Below are 26381 nucleotides of genomic sequence, written 5' to 3'. Positions count from 1 at the left end.
CCCCGCTCATGTGTCTTTCATGATGCTGTGTCTTCTTTGGTTCAGCACCTCTTGTAACTTCAGCTTTGTAACTTCCAGACAAGGCAGAGCCAAAATTGATTACTGAAACCAACACCATCAACGTGTAAATCAAACCCACTGATAGTTCTGGAGTAGAAAAAGAAGAGGAGGAAGGCAAGCAAAAGATTTAATATAGGGTCCAGACTGTGGCCTTGAGCATAAGACATTTTCAGCGAATTATTAGATTGGTTTTGGGTTATGGTTATTGATTTTTCCTGCTTATGGTAAAAAGTCAGTATCTAAGGATCTCATTTCCTAGTTATAAAAATTCAAAGGAATTGGTTATTTCTCTCTGCTTTTGGGGTTGTTGAAAAATCACATAATAGCATAAGGAGGAATTGTGTTAAGGACCCTTATTGGATTCATCATCTTTCATGAACCATTCTGATAGCTCATTAGGAGGATGCCTGTGTCCTGAAAGTCAGAAAAGATAAGGTAAGCTTATTTTCAGAATACTTAAGTGTGAGTATCGGGAGAGAGTCTAAAAGATTGTAAACACAAGAAAATGTTTATATATATATATATATATATATATATATTTTTTTTTTTTCCAGATTCACTGTTGTACCCATTGCTTTAATGTAGAGATCCTTCCCCTGATTTTGAAGAAAACCATACTTAATGTGCTATTTGCAAGCGGCTCCGTGGTAAAGAACCTGCAATACAGGAGACACGGGTTTGGTCCATGGGTGGGGAAGATCCTCTGGAGAAGGAAATGGCACCCACTCCAGTACTCTTGCCTGAGAAATCCCATGGACAGAGGGGCCTGGCAGGCTTACAGTCCATGGGGTCGCCAAGAGTCAGACACGATTGAGCAACTAAACAACAACAAAAACCTAATATACTACTTAAAAATGTTATCTTGTTTCTTGACTTTGCACACCACCCCCCACCCTTGGTTAGGTTCATTTTTTCCATTCTGCACTGAGTTAGAAATGCAGGGAGGAGGAAGGTGGGAAGTCAGGATCAGAAGCTGCCAAGCTGAAGCCTGCTTTTGAGAAGCAAATGGCATTCACTTTCTTTGGTATAAACACAGAATTACATGTTGACCGTGAAAGACTAGTGAATACAGAATGACCATGAAGTTTGAAGAACCCTGGGGCACAAGTGGAACAGTTGACAGTTTTGAAATTAAGCAGAATTCTCCAAAGGGGGTAGAAATCTAAAAGAAAACCAAAAACTTTTCAATTCCATTGATACTGAGTGGGACCGAATGCAAATATTAGTGGAGAAATCAATTTAAGTGGTTCTTTATACTCACATAAAGATTGCCTGTCTCTAAAGGAACAATCAGTTTTAGAAAACACAATCTATTCTCTAAATTTAGGTTCATATTCCCTCTCTCTCTCCCTCCTCCCCCTCACCCTCTTTGTCTCATACAGAGAGAAAGAGAGAATAATTGAATTCTTACTTTATTCTAAAAAGTCTTGAACCTCACAGACTTTTTTTATTTTGCTTAATTTTCTACACTATGCTTTTAGGTGGTTTTTTCCTAGTAAAATTTGAAAGATTAAAAAATCAACTCCTCTAGTAGAGAAGTCTCATGAATCTGAAGTTTCTAAATATGAAACAAAAAAATCCCTCTAGTGCTAGGATCTGATTGACAAGGCTCTTTTCTTATCTCTGTCCAATCGAAGCAAAAGATCTTCAGGTGCTTCCATTGGGGCAGCATAGGTTTCCTTTTGGTCTTTTCTGGTGACTCAGACACTAAAGAATCTGCGTGCAATGCAGGAGACCCAGGTTCAACTCCTGGGTTGGGAAGATCCCCTGGAGAAGGGAATGGTAACCTACTCCAGTATTCTTGCCTGGAGAATCCCATGGACAGAGGAGCCTGATGTCCTATAGTCCATGCGTTCACAAAGAGTTGGACACAACGGAGTGACTGAGCACACACACACAGGTTTCTTCCTTTTGTCTCATAATGTTTCCAACTGTCTATCAATAGACAAAAGAACCGTAGACAAAAGAACCGTTCCCTTCTCTCCGATGCCTTTTGCTTAGAATGAGCTGCTTGGCAGATGAAGTTAAGAAGGGAGCTCAGAGAAGACGCAGAAAGAAAGCAGAGAAAATTTACCCTGCTCAAAATAACAGCTCAGCTGACATCTACACAGCATGTGTTTTCATGACTGATAGAGCTGTTTGTAAAGTAGAACTCCCCAAATGCTGACATGCCCTTAGCCTAGACCTGCGTTTCTAGTCTTTGAGTGTTCCAGCAGTACTGGCTACTTGCACTCGACCATGTGTGTGTCCTCGGGGCTGATAGTCGTCAAGGCGGTAGCCCGAGCCGCAAGTGATCCAGCTGGTTGAGACTTAGGGCTGTGTGGCAGTCCTGTGAGTCGGGATGGCCACTTCCCCAGGGGTAATGTTTTAGAAATCCCGTGGGCTTCCCTGCTGGTTCAGACAGTGAAGAATCTGCCAGCAACGCAGGAGACTTGGATTCAATCCCTGGGTGGGGAAGATCCCCTGAAGGAGGGCGTGGCAACCCACTCCAGTACTCTTGCCTGGAGAATCCCCCACGGACGGAGGAGCCTGGCGGGCTGCAGTCCGTGGGGTCACAGAGTCGGACACGCCTGAGCGACTAAGCATGCGGCTGTTGCTCAGTGGTTCAGTGTGGTTGTGGTTGTCAACGCGGAGGTCCCACAGTCAGATGAACAGATCTCAGTTGGTAATCACACCTCTCGTAGGTAGCCTGGGGACTGTTCCACCCGTGGCGGCGCCCCCTGCCCTCTTAGAGGTTCCTGATGACCTCCTGCGCCAGCCTCCCTGCTCCTTCTCCCGGAGTCCACTTCCCCCTGCTGGGCACGCATGGACCCTGTATCCCTCTCTCTCCCATCACAATCAGGGTCAGCCTGTCTGGAGGACTACAGCTAAAGCCCTCCACAGAGCTAAGCTTAGATTGTAACAGCTGATGCTTTGTCCCCTTGCCCTTTCCCTCACAAATATAATCCATTTCGAGGAAGAAACCTGGGGGAAAAAGACGCATCCACAATTTCAGATAAGTAGTTGCTATTTCATAGAATATAACATTTCTTGGGAGACGTTATGAAAAGGCGACATACCTGAAATGAGTAAAGAATATCAAATGAAGCTAATTAAGAAATTAGAAAGTGTGTTTTAAGTGGTCCCAGTGACATATTTTGACAATGAGAAAGGAAAACTTAAATGGATGATAGCAGCTAGTCCTGGATGGGGTGAAGATAGGAAGGTAGTCAGAATCCAGATAGGTGATTTCAGATTTGATGGTGAATTAGAGGTTTTGCTTTATATGTGTCTTTTGCAGCAGAAGCTAACTAGTAATGACATGGGTCGAGAATGTTAGCAGTAGAGGAATAGGGAAAAGAGAGATTTCAGAGGTTACTGAAAGAGGTAGCAGGACTTCATGACAGAGTATGGAGAGACTTAATGTGCTGCTATGGGTTACTCTCCCTGTTGAAGCCAACTAATCTGGCTTCACTGGGAGGGGTGTTTTCCAAAGAAGTACTTTTTCTTCCTCCCTCCCTCCCATTCTTCCTTTTTTGTGGTGAGATCCCCTGGAAGAGGGCATGGCAACCCCCTCCAGTATTCTTGCCTGGATAATACTGTTGGACAGAGGAGCCTGGCGGGCTGCAGTCCGTGGAGTTGGACACAACTGAAGCAATTTAGCACACAGGCACATGTCTTTTAAAATTAGGAATATTTTTTCCAGTATTCTGGCTCTCTGAAAGGAGGGACTGTCTTATAATTTTAAACAATCATGAGACCTGACCATGCTTTATGATAGTAAAAAATAGATGGGATTCTGGGATGTTTCTCCCTGCACTTGAGGCTACGTATTGTGCGTGGTAAAAGGAGATAGTATCCATTTATCCCAATAGAAATAGTCATTAAGAATTTTGGCATTTAGGGTGTCTAAAAATGGTTCAAAGCAGACTTGATGAATTGTCTGAGCAGTCTGACCAATGATCAGTGCACAAAATCTAGAGTCAAAAGCTACTATAGGACCTAATCTGTTCAAATGAGATGCGTGCACCAATGTCAGTTTTCAGACAGTTCCCAGATTTTTGCTTCATTTTGGAAGGTGTGGCCAATATCCCAGAGAAGCCAGAAGATTCTCTCCAGGTAGGCTGGAGTGTAATTGCTTCTGAGGGTAAGTGTGAGGCGGGGGAGAGAAAGGGAGAAGCCGGGTGACAGGGCTGAAAGCCCGGCTGAGAGCCCTCCTCAGAGGTAAGTGCTGCCCTATGACACGCAAGAGGCCTGAGGCTCAGGAGAGAGACTTTAACAAAGCATATTTTATATGGGTAAAATCGACAGAGAGGCCCTGCTGTTTGGGCGATTGTGTGTTTACCCTGGGGCTTCCCAGGGGCTCAGTGGTCAAGAACCTGCCTGCCAGTGCAGGAGACACGGGTTTAATACCTGGGTTGGGAAGATTCCGTGGAGACAGGAATGGCTACTCACTCCAGGATTCTTGCTTGGAGAATTCCATGGATGGAGCCTGGCAAGCTCCAGTTGATGGGGTTGCAAGAGAGTCAGACATAACTTAGCAACTAAACCACCACAACAAAATGCTTTATGGGCCTTATTTCATACAGTCATCACATCAGTGCTATGAACTCAGTAATACATTTATTGCCATTTACTTAAGAAGAAACTGAATATCCAGGAGGTTAATTTGCCCAAAGTCTCACAGACGTAAGGGTCCAGAGCCTACAGTGCTGAATACTACCATACAGCAGCAGGATGCTAGCTAAACGCTAGGCATTAAATCTGTATATAGCAGTCCTGTTAGGAGGCATTAGCCCCATTTACAGATGAGGAAACCGGGGCTCAGGGGACATGAAGGTAATACATGGTAGAATTAAATTTATTTATTTATTTATTTATTAAAATTTATTTATTTTTAATTGAAGGATAATTCCTCTACAATATTGGGTTGGTTTCTGCCCAACATCAGTAGGAATCAGCCATAGGTATACCTATGTCCCCTCCCTCTTGAATCTGCCTCCCACCCCATCCCACCCCTCTAGGTTGTTACAGAGCCCCAATCTGAGTTCCCTGAGTCATCCAGCAAATTCCCATTGGCTATCTATTTTACATATGGTAGTGTATATGTGTCTCTGTTACTCTCTCCGTAGATCCCACCCTCTCCTTCCTCCCCCACACCACATTCATAAATCTGTTCTCTTTGTCTCTGTCTCCAGTGTTGCCCTGAAGGTTGCCCTGAAGATATGTCTTCCTAGATTCCTATACAGGGGTATAATTTAAGGTCATTTCTCCCTGACCTGCCAAATCATTCTCATTATACTACTATATGTGGTGTTCACCAGATGTTGCCCTGATAACAACAACAGCTGCTTATACTTTTATAGAACCTACTCTGTGCCAAGCACTGTTCTAACTACTTTATATAACTCTTCTTTTTGTGGCAGTGCGGGAGAAGCAATGATCCTTCCTCATGAATACTCTTATTGACCATCCCTATTTTTCAAATGAGGAAATTGAAACCCAGCAAGGTTAGGTAACTTGCCCAAGTTCATAGGACTATTAAGTGGTGGAAATGGAATTTGGCCCCCCCTCCCCCGCCCGGGGTGGGGGGAGGGGCAGGGGTGGGAAGGGTCTCTAGCAATTGATCGCTTATATGCTCCTCAAAGAATGAAAATGAAATGTGGAAGTAAGAAGGGGAAAAGATATCAAAGCAGCCATTTGACTTTCTTAGGGGTTTGTTGGCCTAGTGTTTTTTCCAGAATAAAGCAAGGCTTCATTTTAAGATCACTGAAAACAGAATAGGATGTGTTGAATACAACAGAGCAGACAGCCAATATTTTAGCCAAGAGTTGACCTCTCCAAACAGTCTCCACACTAAGAATGCCTCACGGCAACCAAATACCCTTTATCATGTTTTACAACGAATTAGGCACATCTGTTAACAAATCATCTCTATTAGAACCTGACAACTGATAAAAATGATGAAACAAAATAACTCTTCATTAAAAAGAACAATCTAACCCTGTGCCATCTCCAGAGTTGTACAGAGATATTTTGCATTTGAAATGGAAGAGAGTTTTTAGGAACTTACCTCTCATCTTAAACTCCTTGTAAAACTATAGACATAATCTCCTCTGCTTTTGAAAGCAGGCCTGGTAATAGTGAAATATGGGATAAAGCGAAATCATTCCCCTTGCAAAGCAGTGAAGTTTATAAGATGGAGGCCCTTCCCTCCAAATGTATCTTTTCAAACTCCAGAAGACCTTCTGAGATTCCAGAGGGGAAAATATGGATACTTGTTTCCTTTATTCATCGAAGTCCATGTTGGCCGAGGACAGCCCCTTCAGGCCTCAGGGAATGGTCAAGCACAGGATCTGACACTAGCGTTGAGTTTCATTTTGGAGCAGCATAAATTCCCAGAGAACCGATTTATGCCATTTGTGTGGCCTTCTCAGTTTCAGAGCGTGATTACACTTTATAAAAAATTGTGAGCAGACTGTGTGCTTCCCCTGGGACACTTGGGTTTCAAGAAGGAAAAAAGAGACTCTCTTGGCCCTGATGAAAATCTCAGAGATAGATGCAGGCAACAGCTGCTGGGGTTTTGTTTGTTTTGTTTTCAAGCTGCTGCAAGAAAAAATCAGTCTCCATCAAATTAGATGAGACGAAATGACTTAGCCTCGGTGGTCAGAGAATCAGGCAGGGCCAGAGTGAACAGAGTGTCTGCAAGCACAGATCCTCCTGACCCACGGCGAGAACACCACCTGACCACTCACACTGCACCAGGGAGGGGAAACTTAAGGAAAAGAAGACGAGACTCTTCCCCAGGTTGTTAATTAAACAGTGGTGGGATTTAATCTTTAGTCTCTGTTCTTGCTTCCATACCCAGGAGGCTCTCCCCTATCTTGATTTTACTTTTGTTTTTTTTGAAATACTTCTTTCTTTTTGTTTTTGGCCAAGGCACATGGCATGTAGGATCTTAGTTCCCCAACCAGGGGTCCAACCTGTGCCCTCTGAAGTGGAAACACAGAGTCTTAACCACCGCCTGGGGAGTCGCATCTTGGTTTCATTTTTAACATTTATTTTTAAATTGCATATAGTAAATAAAATTCACTTATTATTATTATTTTTTACAGTTGTATTAGTTTTGACCCCTGGTGGCTCAGTGGTAAAGAATCCGCCTGAAATGCAGGAGACATGGGTTCGGTCTCTGGGTTGGAAGATTCCCAGAGAAGGAAATGGCAACCCACTCCAATATTCTTGTCTGGAAACTTCCACGGACGTAGGAGCTTGGCAGACTACAGTCCATGGGAGACTACATGTCCACAAAGAGTTGGACACTACTTAGAGACTAAACAACAGCAAATGAGTTTTGATAAGGGTCATGTACCACCACCGCAATCAAGATACAAGAGCGTCCCATCTCCTCCTAAAACACGCTCGTGCTGCCGCTTCATAGTCAGATCTTCCCCGTACCAACATTCCCTGACAGCCAGGGCCATCCCCATAGTTTGGCCTTTTACAGGACACTCTATGAATGGGATCATACAGTCTTTGGCCTTTTACATCTAACTTCTTCTACCGAAAAGATAGCATTTGAGATTTATCCCTATCACTGTGTGTATCAGTGGGCTTCCCTGGTAGCTCAGCTGGTAAAGAATCCACCTACAATGCAGGAGACCCTGATTCAATTCCTGGGTTGGGAAGATCTGCTGGAGAAGGGATAGGCTACCCACTCCAGTATTCTTGGGCTTTCTTGGTGGCTCAGCTGGTAAAGAATCCACCTGCAATGTGGGAGACCTGGGTTCAACCCCTGGATTGGGAAGATCCCCTGGAGAAGGGAAAGGCTACCCACTCCAGTATTCTGGCCTGGAGAATTCCGTGGACTGTATAGTCCATGGGGTTGCAAAGAGTCGGACACGACTGCGCGTCTTTCACTTTCACTTCGTGTGTATCAGTAGTTGGCTCCTGGGTAGCATCTTCTCTGTTGATGTGCCACAGCGTGTGTGTTGATTCACCACTGAGGATCTCTGAATCGGGGTGATTATAAATAAAGCCGCATAAACCTTCACATACCGGTTGTTGTGTGGGCCTGTGTTTTCTCTTGAGGCTCTCTTGTTTTGAACTGGCGTAGCTCGCTGATTTCCATCCCTTTCTTCCCTCTTCTCTCCCAGTGTAGTCAGAAGGAAGTATAACAGGTGCAGCTAAAGAGCACACAGCCCTCAGCCAGGCAACTCTTCCAAGGCCCTAGGCTGCTTGCTGTCTCTCACACTGTACTCCTTAGACCTACACCTGGGGCTGTGGAAGGCGAAAGTAGCAATTCCATTGATATCACATGACTGGAGTGGTGATAGAATTAACTCTCCTCCTCCAAATGGAGTCATTTTGACCAAGGGAAGAAAGTGACACTTACTGCCATGTGACTGTATTAAATATTTAAACATAAGCAAAATTGAAATTGTCAAGAACTTCATGTGGTGTTTATCATCTGGAATTTTAGAGGGAATGATATTTGTGTCTTACGGGCAGTGTTTTCCCTTTTAATCAGAGACTTGGAAGTAAAGATCTCAAGGGGGCCGTGCGTGCATGGGGGCGTGCAAGTCGCTTCAGTCGTGTCCGACTCTTTGTGACCCCATGGACTGTAGCCCATCAGGCTTCTCTGTTCATGGGATTCTCCCATGGCAAGAATACTGGAGTGGGTTGCCATGGCCTCCTCCAGGGGATCTTCCTGACCCAGGGATTGAACCTGTGTCTCCTGTGACTCCTGCATCGCAGGCGGGTTCTTTACCACTGCAAAGGGAAGACTCTCAAGAGGGCCAGCCGATGCCAATTTGATGAGAAGTTGATGTGTAAGCGAATTCAGGAACAGAGAGTCAGGGCCTACCCACATGAAGGTGCTGATAAATCTCATAAGGAGATGAATATGTGAAGAATGGAAAGACCAGTGTGAAACCTCGACAGAAAAAAACACATGCTGTGACGGTAAGGAGCCAAACCCCGAGTGAGAGTGACCGGTTAAGTCGAATCAGATTAGCTTGTGTCTTAGAATCTGTGGCCTCATCTTGTGCTCTCGGTCAAGGAAGAGAGAGCGAGCTTTTATCTTAAGAGAAAATGCAAAGAAAAGCTGAGTATCACTGATACTTTTTTTTAAAGCAGTTTTAATATAGAAATGGGAAGTAGGCCTAACTAAAGACTGCTACAGAGAAGAAATCAACTTGGAGCAAATGGCAGACAGCAGAAGGCATTAGAGCTAAGTTTGCAAAATCTAGAAAGGACTGGAAATGATTTAACCTATGCCTGTCAGCTTATGTTGTGCAATTTTGTTGTTGTTGTTGTTTAGTCGCTAAGTCTTGTCTGACTCTTTTGCAACTCATGGACTGTAGCCCTCCAGTCTCCTCTGGCCATGGAAGCTTCCAGGTAAGAATACTGGAGTGGGTTGCCGTTTCCCTCTCCAGGGGATCTTCCACACCCAGGCATTGTCTCCTGCATTGTCTGGCTGTTGGTTTCTTTACCACTGAGCCACCAGGGAAGCCCTGTGCAATTTTAGAAGACTTCAAAAAAAAAAATCTTTAAAAAGTTGTTCCTATTTGCAATTTTATAAAAAGTTATGTAACCTTTTAATAGATATTCTATTGTTACACATTTTTCTGAAAACAACTGAGTGGATAGTATCATCATTTTTCAGTCAGATCTAGAAAAATTTTTTTTTTGAAAGAAAACGTTCTTATGCTAAAGATTTTCCCGCCACATGTTACATAAAGAGAAAAAAACGGATGATGGCATAGTTTTTAAGTACCAGGAATGAAAATATTTTTAAAATCTCAATGGAAAATTCTTTAAAGTCCTATTGCAATTACATGCAACTCAAATTATATAGAAAAGCAGTAAGTCAAAAGTCATCACGAATATAAAAATTGCTCTGAGGCAATATGAAGAGATTTTCTGAGTGATCTGTAATATAAAGGAGAAATTCAGGGAAAATATAATAAAACTTGAACCTTTTATTAAATTGAGATTAAAGGGTATAATTCCAGTTAGTAAATAGCAATGTATATCAGCTGTACCCTCAAGTTGTTAGCTACTTATTATTGCTTCATTTTGAGAATTACTTCAAAATGGACTTCCTCTACTTGGTTAACATTGGTCTGGGTCAGGAGTCAGCAGACTGTGGCCCAGTTTGACAGCCAAATCCAGCCCACGACTCTTCTTCATATCTAAAGTTCTGTTGGAACACAGTCACACTCATTTGTGTAAACGTTGTTGAGAGCTGCTTTCTCCTTATATTGCAGAGTAACCTCGTAGGTAGTCTATGCAACAGATTGTACAGCCCATGGAGCCTAAAATACTTACCTTCTGACTCTCCAAAAGAGTCTGCCCTCCACCCCCTTACTCTAGAGTCAGCCCTGGAACCAAGGCTACCCTTACTTGTGCAACCTTTGTCCAGATTCCACTTTTAGGACCTGGGTCGTGATTTTCATTCAGAGAGATTGAATTGCAGTAATAAAACTCATGGCCAGCAGTTCCTGTTTGTTAATTTACAGTCAGAAATTTCGCTGCCAAGCGAAACAAAATACTTAATTTGCTGATTGGTGAATAGTCTCTATTCACTTCCTTCATAGCTCAGTTGGTAAAGAATCTGCCTGCAATGCAGGAGACCCTGGCTTGATTCCTGGGTGGGGAAGATCCCCTGGAGAAGGGATAGGCTACCCATTCCAGTATTCCCGGGCTTCCCTTGTGGCTCAGCTGGTAAAGAATCTGCCCATAATGCAGGAGACCTGGGTTTGATCCCTGGGTTGGGAAGATCTCCTGGAGAAGGAAAAGGCTACCCACTCCAGTATTCTGGCCTGGAGAATTCCAGGGACTGTACAGTCCATAGGGTTGCAAAGAGTCGGACACAACTGAGCGACTTTCGCTTCACTTCACTTCACTGAACAAATGGTATTTGGAAGGTTGTTTGGTGTAAGATCAGTGCAAGGGGTTAACTAATAGGATAACCCTATGAGTTAAATTCTTGCGAGTGGTGGTGGTTTAGTCACTAAGTCCTATCCAACTCTTGCAACCCCATGGAGTGTAGCTCACCAAGTTCTTCTGTCCATGGGATTTCCCAGGCAAAAATGCTGGAGTGGGTTGCCATTTCCTTCTCCAGGGGAGCTAAAGTCTTAGTCTCCGTCATCTGCTGGCTAGCGTTCCTTGCCCTTCCCTATATCCCAGAGAGCATTCCAGGTTCCCCTGCCAGCAGGTTGGTTGGAAGGTTTGGCAACAGTAAGTGCTGATATAATGAGCAGGAGCAGGAGAAGCCCGGATATTTCTCTCTCTCATTCATTTTGGGTGGAAGGTCTGGAGTGCTGAGCCCATTTCTTGGTTCCCTTCCACTGGGCAGCCTTACTCTGGTTCTGGGTCCCGCAGGCCAGCCCCAGCCTCTGGGCCTTAGGAACACACTCATTCTTTTTGCTCCTCCAGTCCCAAGAGGGGTAGAATTTCCTGTGCAGGCTAATCTCTAGGTTGCCTCAAACTCCCCTGTTTGCTTTTCAGCTTTCCCTGGTGAACCAGTTTCCTTTGTTTGACATACTCAGAGTGGTTTCTGTTTTTCAAACATAACCCCAACCCATAGAGGCATCTAGCCTGCCATCAAGAATAGTCCTGGAGTCACCCGTTCACATTCTGATGGTCAGGATTCCCCTCTTTCTGGTTGCTGGGCACACCTGCCCGCTCTTGTCAATAGTCCGAGGTCACGCCACACAACCGGCTAGGCCAGACTTGTGTGCCAGTCACTGTGACTGTGATGTGCGTGTGCCAGAACCCAGTTCTCTGCTTGAAAGGTGTTGCTTAATATCAGCCACTTCCTAACAGATTGTATTCATTGGGTATTATTTTTAAATTAATATATTCTCAGAGTTCACGATCAGTAATCACATGGTCCCCCTGTGTTGGCTATGCCTTCTTTCACTGCCTTCAAGCTACCAGATTCTTCTGCTTGCTCCAGAATTCCAGGATGGGGACGATCCAGAAATAATTGTCCACTTCCGGATCCTCACCAGGGTCTGCTCCCGGGTCTGAGTTGAATGCTCTGTCACGCCCCACCCAGCCTCTAGTTCTTTCCCAGAACCCCTCCCCCACCCTCTCTTAGCCTGGACAACCCTATTCATCCATCATGTCTTTGCTAAAGCTTCCGTTTTACCTGCATCTCCGGTCTTCCATGGAGCTCAGATTGTAGTTGAGTTATAAGGCCTTCCATGGAGGCCTGGCTTGTCAGACAAAACAAGAATTGCCTGGAATTCAAATTTAAAATTTAGACCTTTCTGCCATTTTTCCCCAGGCTTTTTCACTGAGTACCACATGTCAATTTGCTCCTTGGATCCATGTAGCTATGCAGGTGATGTGTTTAAAAAAGAGAAGCATTGTGAATAATAATAATTATGTTGAATCATATAGTCCTTTCTCTTTCCTCTTTTTATTCGTGTTATTTTATTCTGCATCCTCCATGATCTGGGAGTGGTGGTGTGGGGAGTGGGGATTACTGCTATGTTATGAAAATTAAGAAGCTAGTGGGAACCTGCTGTATACACAGGAAGCTCAGTGATGGCTCTGTAATGGCTTAGAGGAGTGGGATGGGGCTGGGGGAGAGGGAGGGTCCAAGAAAGAGGGGATATGTGTATACATAGAGCTGATTCACTTTGTAGTACAGCCAGAAAGTAACACAACATTGTAAAGCAATTATACTCCAATTAAAAAATTAAATTAAAAATAAAAATTAAGAAGCTGAGGCACAAGGACCTCAGAGTGCAGGTAAAGGCTGGTCCTCTAACATTTTACACTGAGGATGAGGCGTGCCTGAGATGTTTGTCTTCCATCGGAGCAGAGGAGAGCACGGGCGGTGCTGCCCCATCGGGTCTCAAGAGCGCCCGCTTGCGTTCCTGTCTCTGGGATGGTCACTTCCGCCTTCCGTGGCCATTCCCCAGAAGCTGAGAGACTGGCTGCAGCCTTGGAGGGGCCGTTTCCCTACGTTTCCAAAGTTGTTTCCATTTCAGTTGCTTCTTCTTCCTCTTCTACTGTGTCCCATGTCCCTAGCTTTGCCACAGCGGCTGTGACTAACATCCCCGCTGAGCAGGCAACGTGACCAATACCAAACCCTGATTCCTGAGGAATCGCAGATGATGAAACTAGAGTGGACGGTCCTCTGTGATGACTTACCTCTCAAGCATTGTGGAGGACATTGACAAATATGAAGCCTAAGGGAGAAATTTCCAGTGTAGAATGTGGAGCGATTCAAAACAATGTAAATTCATTGGTTTTAGGTATTGAAACTCTCTGCTTTGGGGCTGTGACTCAGAGATGATTCAGCAAAAAGGAGCCAGACTGAATATGAGACTGTCCTGCTCATGGGTCATGGTGATGCACTGAGTAAAAATCGAATAAAAATCAGATAGAGAATTGATGTTAGCTTGCGGCAAAGATGGTAAATGTGTACTTTTAATATCTGTCTGTTTTATAATTTACAGTCTTCAAATGTTTGTACAAAAATGATTTTATATGCAGTTATATTTGTGATTGCCCTTTTAATATGCTACTTGGTAGGAGACAGATGTTATATTTGATGTTATACAGTTAGACTGTTACATAAAAGCAACTTAATACACATAAATCTTAAACACGTGACTCTTGTTTCCTTTTTGTCCCACTGAAAACATGCATGCCTGAACTACAGACTGCTAGAGAAACAAACAGTATCTCCATCAGGCTGTACTATCTCTGTTAATGTACGGCCATGTGTCACATCTCTGTAGAGGCCCTCAGCCACTATTGAGGTTTCTGATAAAACAGTTTCTGTTTTCCAGAAGTGGTCAGTGGGGAGGAAAGAATTTCATCCTATCATAATATAAAGTACATTTATCTGTTCCTTTTAACATATAAAACACTCTACCTGTTGCAACAGTTCTGGTGACACTTGCGTGGTTGTGGCTGATAAGGGTCCTCTGTGCTGAGGCCCTAGGCTGCTCCAGTGAGTTCATGCTGCAGACGCTGCCCTGCACAGTCTCAGACCCTGCACCTACTGAATCCGAATCTGCAGTTTAACAAGGCCCCTAGGTGGTTCAGAGGCACGTTGAACTGAAATAGCCCTCCTCTAGAAGTTGCTTGATAGTATGGTGGCTTTGACGGTAAAGACTCTGCCTGCAATGCAGGAGACCTGGCTTCGATCCCTGGGTTGGGAAGATTCCCTGCAGAAGCAAACGGCTACCCATTCCAGTATTCTTGCCTGGAGAATTCCATGGACAGAGGAGCCTGACAGGCTACAGTCCATGAGGTCGCCAAGAGTCGGACACAACTGAGTGACTAACACTTTCACTTTCATTCCCCTAGAAATTGCTTGAAAGCATGGCAGAATCTCCCATTTGTATTTGACTTTCATCTCCCATAAAGAAGAACAAGTAAATGTTACCCAGATTCACAGTGTCAGCTCTGACACTATAGCTTTGGGACTGTACAGATGCAGTTGCTGTCAAGATTTCAGTACTGGTGAGTAGCCTTTATTCCAAAAGAACAAGGCTCCCATCCTTATCTCTTTCCTTTAAAATGTCTCTATTTCCTAAAAGTGTATAGGTGGCTCTGTTACCCATAAAACTTTTCCTGGGCCTCCCATTACATGTCTTTTCAAGAGACATAGCATGCTGTATTTTCATGGGAGAATGTTATCACACTCAGAAACCCCACATATTTAGATTGCAACTATATTTTAAATTAATTAAACTCTTAGGTCAGATATTTTCTGCTTTTTCCAGTAAGAAATTTCCTTCTCTCCCCACTTACTTCCTCTCTCACTGTCTTCCTTTATTTTCTTCCTTCCTTTTTCGTTTCTTCTTGTTGATAATGCAGAAGTATTTGAGTTCTTCAGCTCTTAAGACAAACTGGAAATGATACACAATTTTCCTTTTTTTAATTGAAATATAGCTGACATACAACATGATGTTAGTTTCGGGTGTACTACGTTGTGGCTTGACATTTGCATACGTTATGAAATGTCCAGCAAGTCTAGTAACCATCTGCCCCATACTTATTACAATACTATTGACTGTATTCCACCACCCACTTTTCTTATTCCATTTTTTAAAAGACAAAGTCCACCAATAAGAGCCTTGGAAATACTAATACTTTTTGGTTTGTTTTGATCTCAGTGCTAAAACTTGTCATATAAAAATCTGAGTGATTAAAAACCAATTTGGCTCATTTAGAAGACTGTATCTTGACTCTATCCCTGTAGTAGGAAAGTATCTTATATGTGAATATTTCCAAAGAGATCCTTAATTTTTACCTATATCCCTAGAGTAGTATAAAATTCTTTTATTTGAATTTTTCTCTGGGCTTTTAGAGACATTTTCTATCTTACCATAAAAAGCCTTTATGAGAGATTATTCTCTCTGAACTTGAAAATGGGACTCAAAAGTGAAAGCTTTAACAGATCACCTTCTTGTAATTTATAGTCAAGTCATTTAACAAATAATTATGTGATGATATTGATTGATCCTGAAAACCAATCTAGATCATTAAGATTAAAGAATTTTTTTTCAACAGCAGGGAGGCAATATGCCCTGAATTTAATCAAACCCTCTCTCTGGTTTTGACCATGTCAAAAGAGGCACTAAATGCTTAGTCTAGAACTTTCTGATTCTTGCATAGAAGAACAATCTTGGTCAGATCATTTCTACCATAAAAATATACCGAGTCACAGACTTTGAATGAATCCAGCAAATATGCAGAGTACATCATGAGAAATGCAGGCTGGATTGGCAATATAATATATGCCACTATGTTGTGAGTTTTTTTTTTTTTTTAATGTAATCACAAGCTGGAATCAAGATTGCCAAGAGAAATATCAACAACCTCAGATATGCAGATGATACCACTGTAATGGCAGCAAGCCTCTTGATGAAAGTGAAAGAGAGTGAAAAAGCTGGCTTAAAACTCAATATTCAAAAACTAAGATCATGGCATTTGGTCCCATCACGTCATGGCAAATGGATCAGGAAAAAGTGGAAACAGTAACAGATTTTATTTTCTGGGGCTCCCAAATCACTGCAGATGGTGACTGCAGCCATGAAATTAAAAGATGCTTGCTCCTTGGAAGAAAAGTTATTACAAACCTAGACAACATATTAAAAAGCAGAGACATCACTTTGCTGCCCAAGGTCCATGTAATCAAAGCTATGGTTTTTCCAATAGTCAGGCACAGATGTGAGAGTTGGACCATAAAGAAGGCTGAGCATTGAAGAATTGATGCTTTTGAATTGTGGTGCTGGAGAAGACTCTTGAGAGTCCCTCGGACTGCAAGAAGATCAGACTAGTCAATCCTAAAGGAAATCAACCCTGAATATTCATTGGAAGGACTTATACTGAAGTTGAAGCTCCAATACTTTGGCTACCTGATACGAAGAGCAACTCATTGGAAAAGACCCTGATGCTGGGAAAGATTGAGGGCAGGAGGAGAAGGGGACAGCAAAGGATGAGATGATTAGAGATAACATCACTGACATGACATGAATTTGAGCAAACTCTGGGAGACAGTGAAGGACAGGGAAGCCTGTGTGCTGCAGTTCATAGGGTCACAGAGTTGGAAATGACTTAGCAACTGAACAACAGCAACAGAAAGTAACCTGTCAATTCATTGCAAGAGCTGGAATAAAGCTGATCTATTTGTGGTACTTCTGATAGGACTGACCTGTTTGCTCTCTGGAAAAAAAAAAATTTTGATAGAAAGCTAATAGCTTAAGGATGACTTCAAACTTCTACAAAAAGATTGACAACTTCACTCTATTATATGTTGTTTTACAAATAATAAGCAATTTGTATTCTAACAACAGATTATTTTATGTTTTAATTACATGTGAAAACTAAATTAAGCAAGTGATCTATTTGCAAGTAATTAATCTGAAGTTATTTAAAAACATGTTGTACATAATGGTTATTCAGTATTAATAATTCACTATTACACTAATTTACATTAGTAGCCAACCAGCTATTCTACATTATTTATGTGTTGTGGCTTTGTATGTCTTTGATGTTTTGGGGAAGGATCTGCTTTGCAAAAATTTGTAAAAATACTCAGATAGAATTCATATTACAGAGACTTTTTGTTTTTTTATTTATTAAACTTAGAGAAAGTTTATTTAGGGAGGAAACACACTCCATAGACAGCGTGGGCCATCTTGGAAGGCAAGAGAGGCATGAGGGTATGAGGTTGTCAGTTTTTATAGGGGTGGGTGATTTCATTGACTAATGAATAGGAGGAATATTCCAGTTATTAGTGTTTTGAGGAAGGGATGGGGATTTGCAGGAATTGGTCCACTGCCTACTTTGTGACCTTTATGATCGTGGTACTGGTGGTATGTCATTTAGCTTGCGGATGTGTTAGAACGAGCATATACTGACCCTCTGGGTCCAGTGAAAGAAGACTCATCTACCATCTTGGATCTTGTTGGTTCTAATCAGTTTATGTCATATCCTTGGGCTGCGTCATTCTTTTAAAGGTTATGCCCTGCCGCCTTGCTGTCTCTTTCCGCCCTTTAGAGATTTTGCTTCCATAATTTTATGGGAAGCTGAGAGGTGACAGTCTGCCTGCTATAGCTGCTTCAGGGCTGAGTTGGGCCATCAACCCTGCCTGTCAGGAAGTAAAAATCTATGGACACCTTTTGGTTTCACAGACTGTCATAGCCCAATGCTAACTTAAGGTGCTCTAACCCTCTGCTTAGGAAGCTTTGGAACAGTATGCTTTATTTAAAATAAAAAAAAATTAATGTGAGTTCTTGATGTGAATAAGTGTTTTAGTATCAAGATGTATTTATGTCTAAAACATTTTAGAAGTGCAAATTAACTAGAGTGTTCCATAAAGTTGGCATTGGTATCTTTTTTAGATTAGGCTTCAGTGTCTGAATTGCCCTTGACTCTCTTGTTCACAATTTGAGGGTCTCTTTTGACGCCTTCTCCTTGGAAGGGAAACATTGATATTGCTGCAAAGAATCAACTGACTTGCAGATTTGGAGACACCCATTTCTGAAATGTATAGTGTAATTTGTAGAGTGCTCAGGTTACTGGGGAATGGATTAATATTTTTACACACACACTTGAATAAATGATAGCCTTTAATAGTTGCACCTTGTGCTAATCTTCCTACATCCAGAGGAGAAGGGTCATAAGGAGAAATAATTTAACAGTAGGAGGAGGAAGTTCATGCTGATTCATTCCTTGAACACTCTTGGATCAGATGAATCAAATAGCAGTGAGAAGGCTTAGAAGTTAATCACAAGGAAGAGATGGGGAAGATCAAACTACCCATGCAGAGAGAATGCCTGCAATGTGTTATTTCATCATGAACAGCTTCAGAAAAGCAAGCCTTTTCTGAAGTTACTGTATGAAGATACTGGATTGCAGCCAATGTCAACATTCAGATAGAGATAGGTATGCTAGTTGTACGCCATCTCTATTTGGGAGATCTGTGTAAGTTGCATGGCTTTGTGTAGTTAGACGGAGGGCATATGTGTTGAAAGAATTGGAGTTTGATAGACAGTTGGAGTGAATATTGCTCTTATACCACCGTGGACTTAAGGATATCAAGGTCAGTTTTTCCAATGTTTGACCTCTTGAGAAATATTATGAAATTGCTGAGTTTGGTCTTTCTTAAGTGTGAATTATAATGAATTTCTTCATAGAGCATGTACACCCTTACCTTTGAAAGTTTGCCTTTCATGAGGAGGCATCTCTTTTAAAGAAAAATACTTACTTCTTTGGCTGTTCTGGGTCTTAGTTGTGGCACGAGGGATCTTTGGTCCTTGTTGTGGCATGCGGAATCTTTAGTTGTGGGATGTGAACTCGTAGTTGCAGCATGTGGGATCTAGTTCTATGACCAGGGATTGAACCCAGGCCCCTTTGCATTGGGAGCTCAGAGTCTTAAGTTCCTAGGAGGCATCTTTTGTTTTAATCTTTCTTTTGCTTCTTTATTTTTTATTATTAATTAATTTATTTTTTATTGGAGGATAATTGCCTTACAATGTTGGATTGGTTTCTGCCATATGTCAACATGAGTCAGCCATAGGTATATTAAGACATATGTCCCCTCCCTCTTGAGTGTCCCTCCCACCTCCCATCCTCTCTCACCCCTTTCAGTTGGCACAGAGCTCCAGGTTTGAGCTCCCTGTGTCATGCAGTCATGCAGCAAATTCCCACCGGCTATCCATCGTACAGATGGTAATGTACATGTTTCAGGGCTACTCTCTCAATTCGTCCTACTCTCTGCTTCCCCTGCAGTGTGCACGAGTCTCTATTGCCCTTCATCTCCATTGCTGCCCTGCAAATAGGTTCATGGTACAGTCTTTCTAGACTCCATATCTATGTGGTAATATATGATGTTTGTTTTTCTCTTTCTGACTTACTTCACTTTGTATAATAGGCTCTAGGTTCATCCACCTCATTAGAACCGATTCAGATGTGTTCCTTTTTATGGCCGAGTAATATTCCATTGTATATATGCAGCACAACTCCTTTATCCATTCATCTGTCAGTGGACATATAGGGTACTTCCATGTCCTAGCTATTGTAAATAGTGCTGCAAAGAACACTGGGACACATGTGTCTTTTTCAATTGTGGTTTCCTTAGGTTATATGCCCAGTAGTGGAATTGTTTGGTCATATGATAGTTTTTTAAGGAATCTCCTTATTGTTCTCCATAGAGGCTGCACCAATTTACATTCCCACCAACAGTGCAAGAGGGTTCTCTTTTCTTTAGGAGGCATCTCTTACTGGTTACCTAATAGCCACTGGCATAGCAACCTTGAAATATGTTACCAACAGGGAGTTGTTTTTTTCCTATACTCAATTCTAGGAACTATTTGTGTTTCAATATTTTAAAATAGTGTTTTCCTATTTTGAGAGGGGTCAGAAGCATTCAGAGATAGATAGTCTCAAGGAATTCCTTTATGTCGTGTATTTCTCTCTGGCATTTTTGCCCCCTGTCTCTGCCTCTCACATTAGTGTCAAGCCTGTGGCTTCCCCAGCACCTTAGGTCAAAGTAATCCAAGTGCATTCATTGAATGCTGAAACTAGAGAAGCAGGTTGATTTGGAGACATTGATCCCCGTGATATACAGAGAACTTATTTAAAACTGTCAGGCTATTAAATCTGTAGCTTATAAAGCCATATCACAATGTCAAAGCCTCTGCCCTGAATTCATTTATCTTCGTTAAACCTTTTTTGAAAAAAAATCTTATAAGCACTTATCTATATTGATTTAAATATATATATGTATGTGTGTGTGTATATATATATACATACATATACATATGTGTATATGTATGTATATATATATATTTCTCCCCCTGCCCCGGAGAAGGAAATGGCAGTCCACTCCAGTTTTCTTGCCTGGAAAATCCCATGGTGGGCTACAGTTGCAAAGAGTCAGATACGACTGAGTGACTGAACACATTTTTTTAAAATTAAAAACAAATTTTTTTTGGCCACACCATGAGGCATGTAGAATATTAGTTCCCCAACTAGGGATCAACCTGGCACCCCCTGCATTGAAAGTGTAGAGTCTTAACCACTGGACCACCAGGGAAGTCCCTCTGCTTTGCCTTTAATTTGGCAAATAATCCTTGAGAAAAAGACTGTCTACTCCCCACCGTACTTCTTTTTGTTTTGTCTTTTGTGTCCTTGTATTTTTTATGTAAATATAATAGAACTGTAACTAATTATTAATTGTAACTAATTGAAGGAAAGCCACATAAAGACCTTCTAGTCATAACCCTTGACCTCACAGTATTCACAGCCTGTAGGCCAAAACAGAAACATACATAGCCAGGACTGGTGAATGTTTTCCGAGTCTCTGCCTTGTAGTAAGCACACCTACTGTGCATTTCCTTATTTGGTGCACAAAGATTCAAATCCCACCTCTGCCACTTACCAGCAATGTGGCCTTGGTTTTCTCAGATATAAAAGGAGGGAATTGATAGGTTCTTAATTCATAGGGGTATTGCCAGCTCTAAATTGGTTAAAGTATGCTAAGTGCTTAGAATAGTATCTGACACACAGCACATGTTCAATATGTATTTTATGATTATTAAGTAGAGCTTACAAAGTAAAAAGAAAAAATAAAAAGAAATGTTGAAGTTGTTTGGTTTCATTGAGGCCATCTGCTTTTTAACTTTGATTAAATCTGTTTATGGAGTCATCAATCGGTTGCTTTGGACTTTCTGCCATGGATTCATTATAAAATGTTTTTTGTAGTTCAGTAAGCAAGAAAGGCTACAGCTGAAACTGTCGAGTAAAATGAATCGTGTGACTCTGGGTTACTCAGTGTCTGTCGTTAGCCCAGCACCCCAGCCATCACAAACATACACGTGCACACACACAGGAATGCATACATGTTCTAAATTGTGAGGGTCTGGAAAATCTGTGAAGGAAAGAATACCGTATTTATTTTTGTGTTCTCGGAGTCTAGCATAATAACTTGTCCGTAGCGTGTTCAGGGCTCCCCGGGTGGCTCAGACGGTAAAGTGTCTGCCTGCAATGGGGGAGACCTGGATTGGATCCCTGGGTCGGGAGGATCCTCTGGAGAAGGAAATGGCATGTTTTAAGTGATCAGTTTGTTTTTATGCATAAGCCCAGTTTTGGTAGGTCCTTCTTGAAGAACTAAAAACAATGTCAGCTCTAAACCACCACTTTGACCTGTGACTTCTGGAAATAGAAGGTGGCACAATCTCAGGAAAGCAGTTTGCTTATTTTCATTTAGAACTTTAAAAATAATGTATATTATTTACCTCACAAATTTAACTTTTGAGACTCCATCATAAAGAAATAACTTTGCATTAGGTACAGACCTATTTGCCTTCATTTGGGCTTCTCAGGTGCCTCAGTAGTAAAGAATCCACCTGCAATGCAGGAGATGCAGATTCGATCCCTGGATCAGGAAGATCCCCTGGAAAAGGAAATGGCAACCCGTTCCATTATTCTTGCCTGGAAAATTCCATGGACAGAGGAGCCTGGCTGGCTGCAGTCCATGGGGTCACAAGGAGTTAGACGTGACTGAACACATATACACGTAACTGTAAGGCCAGAAAGGGAAATGATTAAATAAACTTTGTGTGCATGAGTAGAACTTAAATCTATGTCCTTTTGGGAGGCGGTTCGTTCAGTTTTAAAATTTGGTTTATATCAATTGAGATAGCATCTATATAATTCAGATGCTTTTGTAAGTAAGTAAAATACACTATAAATAAGCTAATTTGCTCATGACTCATTTAATACAATGCCTCTATGTATAAATTTGTGAATGAGTGTTATTCATATTCTTTATGAATATTTTTAAAACACAAATATAACATTATCTGTAAAAAAAAAAACAAAATTGATTACACAATAGGATCTCAACTATCTAAAGACTGTGTAGGGTCAAGGTTAGCTGGCTGGATGCCATATTGTTGAAAGGTGCTGCTTCTAAGTGTGATGTTATGGGTGATTTTGCACCCCAGGTGTTTGATACACATGTTTACCATGTGAATTTGTGTGTGTGTTTCTTTTATAATACAAAGAAAGTTAAAACAATATCAGCTTCACATCAAAAACCCAAAAGGAAAACTCATCATCCCATGCATTGAAAACAAATATTTTACTACAGTTTTTCTTATTTCCTTTTTATTTCTTACTTTACTTTGGGCATAATATATTCCATTTTCTTTGTTCACTTTTAAAAATTTGTTTTTCTCCTCTAGTATAAAAATAAGTCTCCCAAACCTTCCAAACTTAAGACATCAAAAGATAACTCAGCTATGGTTGATTTCATAAAAGTATTTGGTGTGCTTTTAACAGTTCTGCAGCTCATAGTTATCTGAGCCCCTTAAATGCTTCAATAAATTTTAAAATCTCTACATACTTTGGGGAGACGTTTTCTTTACTTTTGAAATTTGATTTATTTATCAATTGAAGTAGAACCTGCTTAATGCAGATCCTTTTGTACATAGGTGGAATATGCTATAATAAGCAGACTAGCTAATGATTCATTTAAAATATTATAAAATACTTTGTGTTATATTTTTATGAATCTGTTATTTCTTGAATTTTTTCACATGTAGTGGCCACTGTACTGTCTAGGCCAAGTAAGTCTACATTTGCCAGCGTTCCTTTGGAGCTATAGTAAGAATTTATTGACATTTTTCTCTGATACGCCATATCAAATTTTGTACGCTGTACTTAATTTTCTCTAAGACAAGTCAGATTATCTTTACAGTGGCATTTTCTCAATAATGTGTGTTGTGTTTACTTCTCTCATCTTCTGGAAGAGTCATATTGCATTTTGTTTATTGTGAATCATACTTGGCTAAATTTAAAATAGTTCATGCCACTGGTCTGATTATTTTGAAGACTTATTTCATTTGCTACCATATAAAATGAGGAAATACTTAGTGAATTCCTTTTTCTAAGCATCCTTCAGGAGTGTGTTTTATTTATCCCCATGGTGTGAGCAGATGGCTCACTAGCTCAAAATTTATTTTCTGAAATGGTATGGAAAGAATAATGAAACCTCCATGCAGTCATAAAAGATGAACATTTAGTCCAGCAGATCTCTGTGGGATCTTATGTAAGTGTCCATCTATGCTGCAGCAGTGTGGGAGAGGTGAAATGAAGCACTATTGTTTTCCCTTTGTATTTCTTATATCTTGATATAATTTATGTTAGCAGATAACACAAATGTAAGGACAAAAAGCCCCACATACCTCCTGCTAATATTTTACTCTTCATATTTGTATTCCTCTCTAGGTTCATCTATTACATATTTGACAGTTATCCATAGTAACCGTAGTAATTATGGACAGTGTTCTATCGTAATCCATAGAATCTCCTAAGCTAAAATAAATTTTACATAATAGCGATTTATTGCCAGCTTTCTCTGTCATGAAGATAAATGTGTTTTCAATAAAACATAGAATTATTGAATTCTATAATTCAATTATAGAATTTTTCAAAGTGATGTATGATATTGGTTTAGGCCGAGCTACTGTGATGAGGAGTGAAGCTGTGGCTGTGAAGGAGAGAAGGAAGACAGGCCTAAGGAGAAGCAAGTAACCCTCCTGACTCCCCCAGGTGGTAATTCAGAGATTACCGCCCACTTTGACCAAGAGCAGCTTCAGGAACATCTTCAGCCTATGCCTGAGCATGATCATTTTGAGTTTTTTTCTAATGATACTAGTCTATATCCTCATATGTATGCAAGAGCATACCTCAAGTTTAAAAACCAAGAGGACATTATTTTGTTCAGGGATCATTTTGATGGTTATGTATTCCTTGACAATAAAGGTCAGGAAGGTCCTGCCATCATAGAACTTGCACCTTTTCAAAAAGCTGCAAAAAAGAAGACTAAGAAAAGAAATACTAAAGTTTGGACTACCGATGATGATCCAGAATATAGAAAACTTTTGGAGAGCTATGCTGCAGATAAAGAGAAAATGACATCTACTCCAGAGATACTGCTAGAGGAAATAAAAGCAAAAAATAGAGAACTAATAGCTAAAAAGACAACTCCACTTTTGAGCTTCCTGAAAAACAAGCAGAGGATGAGAGAAGAAAAGAGAGGAGAAAGGAGGTGGCAAGAAGTAGAAAAAGGCAAAGAGAAGAGAGGAGGAAGTGGAAAGAGAAACGAAAACAGAAAGATATAGAAAAGCCAAAGAAGATAGAGTTCCAGAAAGGGACAAATTAAAGGATGAACAAAGATCAGACTGCTCAAGAAGCCAGAAAAAGGAGATGAAAAAGAATTGGAGAAAAGAGAAAAGCTCAAGAAATTGGACAAAGAGAATCTGAGTGACGAAAGAGCCAGTGGGCAGAGTTGTACGTTGCCCAGGAGTTCTGAGGGTGAATTTAAAGATGAAAGCCTAAGAGGCCTGAAGATGAGGGTGGCAGAAAATACGGGCGGGGAGAGGGAGCGGGATTACGAACAAGGCCAGGAGCGCATCCTGCAGGGAGAGGGAGGCTGAAGTGGCAGGAAGAGCCCCGCAGGCAGGAGGAGCGCCAAGAGACGGAGGAGGCTTGCAAGAGAGAGGAAGAAGAAATGAAGAGGGAGAAAGAAGCACTTCAGGATAAAGGAAAGCAGCTGAAAGTACAGAGCCAGTAGACAGCTCAGAAAAAAACTGACAAGAAAGAAAGAAGTGGTTAAGAGAGATCGCATAAGAAACAAGGATTGCCCGGCGATGCAGCTTTACCAGCCAGGAGCTCGAAGCCGAAATCAACTCTGTCTCGCTGATAACAGCACCAAGTCTGGAGATTCAGCCACAGAAAAAAAGCAGGAAAGTGATACTAGCCATAGAAAAGAAGGAAGCGAGGAGTGATAGGGCCAAACCGCCTTAGGTGTCCTGACTGTCTAGGCAGCCAAAAAGCACGAATTAAGCCATCCAGAAGTGCCATCAGGGCAAGGGAATATAGAGAGAGAAAGGGGGTCCCCATGCTGGTGGGGTACACTGCAAAGGAGTATGTTTTGCGTCAAAGCAGGAACCCGATAGCAGGTTCAGATGGGAAGTACAATTATCATTTTTTATGCAGTTCCTACAAATTAAAGTGTCAGACAAAGCTGAGGAGGAGAGAACATGCATTGTAGTTTTCAGGCAAGAAATGTCACAAGAGGACTTATTTAGGTATGACACGAGAAGATACAAGAACTGGCTTTAAAATCAAAAGGTTTTGTTAATCCTGGATTGAATTTTCTTAAATTTCAATGGGGCAGAGTCACTGTGAAGTCTCGTTCCGATCTAGTTACAGTCATTGTTGCTGATAACTGTTGACTTTGTGTAGTGTAGAAGCAAGAAGCATGTAGTTGTAATGCAAGTACAGTGAAGGGTATAAGACATTTTCACTTCTGCAGAAATTTAAATAGTCATGTCATGTCGATATCTTATGTCCTAAAGTTTTAGGATTAGTTTAGGAACCACTGCCCACTCCAGTATTCTGGCCTGGATAATTCCATGGATTATGTAGTCCATGGGGTCATAAAGAGTTGGACACGACTGAGCGACTTTCACTTTCACTTAAGTTCTTTGTTTACTTACGTGAAATTAGTGTAAAAAAAAATTCTTTTAAACATCTCCTTTTTCCTTTAGCAATTTTTTTTTTTTTTTTTTTTTTTCCTTTAGCAATTTTTATATTCGTAAAGTCTAACACTTAGTTGGTGCTTGACAATCCAGTCTTTGTTTGACCTTAGGTCTCATGAGCTGAGTGCCTACCCTCTCCAGGAAGGAAACTGCACCAATATTTGTTCTTGTTAAATAGCAACTTAGCTTGTTTTGCATTGATGTCAATAAATATCAACATCACTCAAAAAAATGTATGATATCATATAT

The 26381-nt window shown here is 41.2% G+C and overlaps 1 protein-coding gene and 1 pseudogene across 1 annotated transcript in view; both read left to right on the top strand.

Annotated features, from left to right (window-relative positions):
- The window catches only part of RNF150 (ring finger protein 150), a 263115-nt gene that overhangs the window by 49829 nt on the left and 186905 nt on the right, over window positions 1-26381 (top strand). The window lies entirely within an intron of this gene.
- On the top strand, window positions 2299-26066 carry LOC122695654 (annotated as a pseudogene).

The sequence above is a fragment of the Cervus elaphus genome, chromosome 5 (genome assembly GCF_910594005.1).
Source record: "Cervus elaphus chromosome 5, mCerEla1.1, whole genome shotgun sequence".
Taxonomy (NCBI): Eukaryota; Metazoa; Chordata; class Mammalia; order Artiodactyla; family Cervidae; genus Cervus; species Cervus elaphus.
The sequence above is the reverse complement of the archived record's forward strand: the minus strand, read 5'-3'. Positions and strand labels throughout refer to the sequence as shown.